Raw genomic sequence first — 6000 nt, forward strand, 5'->3', positions numbered from 1 at the left:
CCAGATCTTGGCAGTGGAAAATGGGCTGAGAAGAGCCTCTGTTCCAACAGCAGCTCTGCCCTTAGAGAACAGTGATACATCACTTTGTTCCTCCGCATCGATCAGTCTCCTTTTCACCCCATTATGATATTTCCTTATATCTTGTGCACCAAATGCTAGGGGTTTTATAATTCAGTATCATATCAAATGCTCTTCTGAAATCAATAAACATTTCGTGCACTAGAATGCCTTTATTTAACACACATGCAATTACAGTGGGTTTGGGTATCAGGTTTGTCTGACCTGATATGTTTTATTAACCTGTGTTTCTTACTGTTCATTGGGTTTTTTCACTCTACAGATTTACACATGAATTGATGGGTTTTTTAGTCTTGATTTGAACCCATGGAAAGTTTAAATGGATGTTTGTAGTTTCTCCAATTTTTCTGTTAAAAAGACTTCACTGCATTTATTCCCAGTAAGCTTTCATTATCCCTATTTTCATATTCCTTTTATTTAGTACTGATTTGAAAGTGTGCAGTGAAGAAACTTAACTGGTTTACGTAGCACAAGTTAAACATTATATTTAGCATTTTTGTGACATCCTGTCCTTCAAATATATGCCTTTTGTTGATACTGCTTTTTGCTAGATTATGGAGTTTCTCTTCCCTGTAGAGTAAACAGCAATACATATTTTGCTTGATTTTCTGTAATAGTTTGCACACTGTAGCTTGCAGGCTGGTCTAGATGAGAAAATAGGCAAACACAGTGGTTATGTCTATGTGCACTGACATAGCAAATTAGCCCTAAGCATAACTTCTAGCAGACGAAGTTCTGCAAGGAGAAAGAAAAGAACAATTAAGGAAAGATTGTGTCTCCTCTATAAAACAGGAAAACTTTGTCAGGGTTATAGTAGCACTAGGTTTTGGTTAGAGATCAGCTTTCCTGGTAGGTATTGTAAAGACATTCTTGCATCATGACCCTGGTTTTTGGTTCCTCTTAACAGTGGGGAGTCACATCAGGGTGCAAGTGTGGTAGCTCAGATCTGTGCCTTTAGTGGGGCTCAAGGCCAATGCCAAACAAGAATCCATTTTAATTTGTCTTTACATACACAGTCCAAGAGAGAAGTAAATGCATTATGTTTATTTGGCATATCCATGCACCTGATCCTGGTAAATGTGGTGGGGCTCAATTCAGGCTTGAAGACCTGCTTCCAACAGCTGGTGGCTTCTCCAGGAGCACCACTGGCAAAATATCCTGGGTCTCTGTACAGAGCCTCCTCAAAGATGATGACTAGAAAATACTGTAATTCAGCAAGATAAGCAAACAAATACTTTTTCAACTGTTCTACCTACAAAACATAATATGCAGTTTGTTTTGCAAATTATTCTGATGATCTGTGGGAAACATAGCACGAGAGCTCCATGGGTGGGAAGAAAACTTTTGCTCTGGTGTTTGCTTGTGGACTTTCTCCACATTGCAACATCACTCAGGCCTACACATTTGTTGGAGGATGGATTAGCTTTGAAAGATTAGATATGGATGTGGATGTGGACACTGATAAGAATGGAGTTACTGATGATTCAAAGTCATCTTTACTCTTCATTAAGCAGCTGAACATTAGACATGAGGCTGTCACACTCAAAGGAGTAACATTTCCACATTAATGTAATTTAATGTCTTTCTTCTCAGCTGAAGCTGGGAGTGGTGTGTGATGAAAAGTCATAGACTGAAAATTTGACTGAAGAGCACAGATAATTTTTATTATTAAGGTTGCTGAATGCTTGCCTTTAGAAGCCATTTTCAGTTGTGTTCAGCAGACACGCACCAGCTCTTAACCACCTGACCAGTATTGACTTCTGGAAGTTTGATGTTACACACATAATGAATAGAAATCAAATACAAGATGACTTTTCTAAGGGAGAGGAAAGGAAAAAAGGGTCCACTAGGTGTACTTATGGCTGAAGCTACATCATAATCAGGCCTACACATCTGTACCCCATACCTCAAAAGGACTACAGCTTTTACCCTTGGAGGAGCACAACTGTTGAATCTCATGTTTCCAGATAAGATAAAGTGTCAAATATGAGTCAGATTTCTCTACACAGAATGTCCAGGCAGCCAGGAGATGAGCAGTGCTGAGATAAAGCAATGCTCAAGGGAGTTGCTCTCTGAACTTTTTCATGGCTTGATACTTTTACAGGACTCCGAGGAGGATGGATGGGGGCATCACTCCGCACTATTGTTTTTTAGAGTATCTAAGTGAAACTGGAATCCAATTTTGTTAACATGAAAATAATCTTTCTGAGCCAGGCACGGTGGAGGGAAGGATAACAATACTAGGTAGGTGTAAGGCTGCATTTTCAGGTGTTTTGTCTTTGTCTCCTGACTCACTGGTTACAACAGAATGGTATTTACCATCTTGTTTGTCACACTTAGACCTATTGTATGATTTTTCACCTGTTAAGATCAGACTGTATTTTATTGTACTTTGCATTTTTACATGAAAAATGTTTTCGTTGCTATTCAGTAAAAGCTGAGAAATTAACGCCATAAGAATATTAAGTATTTTCCTCCCAAATAAATGCCTTTCTGTGCAAATGAGCCCCTTTCCTTCTCTTAGGCATGTTGTGACACAAACTGATTATGTGACTACTGGGTGTGTGAAATGTTTTAGATCTGCTGCAGTGATGGTCAGGAGGGTATTAGAGTCTGACTGTCAAAACTTTTGGCAATGCACACCATTTGTAAGATACTTTCCTATCCTTTTTAATTCAGACTACATCTCCCTTCCAAATCAGATCTCACAAATTCATGAATATCATAGTTGCAATTCTGATCTTACAGATTTGAGTTCACAAAGTTATCAGAAAACCTAAATGTAAAATGTTTTTCTTCTGCAAAATATTTTCGTATCATCCTTCTAAATAATTTTATTTGCAAAAATAAATTAAATATTGCAGTTGTTATGGTTATTGCCAGCACTGCCAGCAGGTCAAGGGAGGTGATCCTTCTCCTCTACTCAGCACTGGTGAGACCAGAGGTGGGTTGAGCTTGGCTGAACACCAAGTGTTCAGCAAAGCCACTCTATCACTCCCATCCTCAGCTGGAGAGGGCAGGAAAAGATAAAACAAAGGGCTCATGGGTCGGGATAAGGACAGGGAGAGGTCACCCCTCACCAGTTACTGTCATGGTCAAAACAGATTTGGGGAAATTACCTGAATTTATTAATTAACTGAATTTATTACCAATCAAATCAGAGTAGGGTAATGAGAAATAAAACCAAATCTTAAAAACCTCTTCCTCCTACCTCTCCCTTCTTCCCAATATCATCTTTAGTCCCAAATCCTCTACTTCCTCCTCCCCAGCGTGCAGGGGGATGGGGAATGGGGACTGTGGTCAGTTCGTCCCATGTTGTTTCTGCCACTCCTTCCTCCTTACACTCTTCCCATGCTCCAGCCTGGGGTCTCTCCCACAGGAGACACTTGTCCATGAATTTCTCCAACATGAGTCTTTCCCACGGGCTCCAGTTCCTCACAAAATGCTCTAGCTTGTGTCCCTTCCATGGAGCCCATGGGATGCAGTCCTTCAGGAACAGGCTACTCCAGCCTGAATCCCCTATGGGGTCACAAGTCCTGCCAACAAATCTGCTCCAGTGTGGGCTCCTCTCTCCACAGGTCCACAGGTCCTGCCATGAGCCTGCTCCAGCACTGGCTTCCAATGGGGTCACAGTCCCCTTTGAGCATCCACCTGCTCTGGCATGGGGTCCTCCAGGGGCTGCAGGTGGATATCTGCTCCATCGTGGAGCTCCATGGGCTGCAGGGGCACAGTTACCTCCCCATGGTCTTCACTGTGGTCTTGCAGAGGAACCCCTGCACCAGTGACTGGAGCACCTCCTTCCTTCACTGACCTTGGTGTCTGCAGTGCTGTTTCTCTCACATATTCTCAATCCTTCCTCCAGCCGCAAATTGCTGCTGTTTCTACTCCATATTTTGCCCTTGTTCTTTAATATGTTACCACAGCAGCACCACCACCATCACTGATGGGCTCACCTTGGCCAGCGGCAGGTCCATCCTGGAGCCAGCTGGCATTGGCTCTGTTGGACATGGGGGAAGCTTCCAGCAGCTTCTCATAGAAGTCACCCCTGTTACCCCCCTGCCACTACCAAAACCAAAACCTTGCCACACAACCCCAGTACACCAGCCATATATATTGATATCACAGAGGCTTTTTTCTTTTGTTAAAATATAGACATTCCACTCAATCTTTATGGTTCACATAGGGACAAAGACAGATGTGAGGCACACCTGTATAAGCCTGTGTGCTTGGGGTATGTGGGAGAATAGTGCACTTAAAATGTTTGGCTCAATACAGCACAGTATTTGCCTTCCCACACTGAACTAATCAAAAGTTGCTCCGAAAAATAGTATTCATGATATATAAAAACAGCTGAAGACACTTCTTAGTAAACAGTTTGAAGGAAGGTAGGAAGCTGAGACATCTCTGAGGAAGAATATGCAACCTAGCCCCAGCCAAAAGTCGCTCGGCTGTCTTGCTAACGCTCAGGATTAAGAATCAAAGAGCAGCAGGCAGTTATTGTCTCTAGATAAGCCAGTTCTGAGTTGTCATGGTGTGCTGTCTGCAATGGCTGGACTTTGCAATGCCACCTAATTTTGAACCTCAGGTCCAACAAGCAAAAAGTACAGCTGGTGGCTGTATCAGGCTCACACCTTGCCACAAGCACTTCAACTGCAGTGAGAGGATATCCAACCTCCACTCCTCCATTTCCCAGGTGTCTCCTTGCCCTGCTGAGAGCACAAATCCAACCTCAGGCTGTGCCAGCTTAGGGAGTTAATCTGCAGAAGTAGAGAAGTGCTCCTACTTCCCCACTCCTCATCAAAACAATGAAGAAAAGTTACAGATCCTCTCCAGAGCTGCAAAGGAACCAGAGGGATAGCAGAGCCACTGCATTCAGCGTGAGATTTGTTCAGCCATGTTATAGGATCTCATCTACTGTAACTATAGCAGTAACTCTCTGTCTCTCCAATGCAGACATCAGGTGGGAGTTTATTGAAATCAGCAAACTGTAAAGCAGATTTAGGAAAGTGACACCAGTTACTGCTTTCAAAGGACAGTCGGGTGACTTCAACTGAAAAATGGTGTGGTCTCTTCCACCAGCCACTGCCTGAATTGCTTTTCCTTGAGAAGGTTGCAGGTGTCTTATGATAAATCCTTTTAGAAGACACTACATCTCATTATAAGGCAGCACTAACACCAGTCCTGTACCAATCAGGATTTTCACTGAACTGATTTGAAAACTTTTAATGCCCAGTAGGGCAATCAAGACAAGTATACGTCCATTTTAAAAACAAACAGAACCAAACAACCTTCCTAATCTTATGACTGTAAACACTTACTGAGCAACTTACATTTCCACTATGGAGCAAAGCAGCTATTGCATCAAAGAGTCAGTCATTTAGTCAGAAAGGCAAACATTGGCATTGCCAGGAGAAAGAAGAGCTTTATAGCCTTTAAAGCAGCATAATATAACTGCACCTCCTGCTACTTTTCCAGCTGGTAGTGTAACAGAAGTGGATTTTAGCCACTGCTCTCTGATATTGCAGTGGGAACATCCACTTGCTACAGAGCTCAGACTAGTCTTACTTCATAAGAAGACTACAGTGATTACCCCAAACAAATATGAGAAAACTGAAAAATCTCCATGCTATTGTCAAATACAATGTTGTTTTAAAAATCATAGGAATGTAATTGCAGATAAAAGCAGGCTGGGTAGGGCAGGGAACATCCTATCAAGTCATATTTGCAGGACTTGGTTTGAGAACAGCCCAGAGTGGTCCAGCTCTGGTGTCATGCCATCAGAGCAGACTTACTGCAAGCTCCATTCTTTGTTAAAGGAGGCATTTAAAAACAGCTACAATGGTTTTGTTTTGCTTTAATCATTAATCAAAGGCAAATAAAATGCAATGAAGGAAAGCAAACGCGCGCACCATCGCACAAATA

This window comes from Manacus candei, unplaced genomic scaffold (assembly GCF_025592945.1).
Source record: "Manacus candei isolate 608988 ecotype Guabito, Panama unplaced genomic scaffold, ASM2559294v1 h1tg000041l, whole genome shotgun sequence".
NCBI classification, from domain to species: Eukaryota; Metazoa; Chordata; class Aves; order Passeriformes; family Pipridae; genus Manacus; species Manacus candei.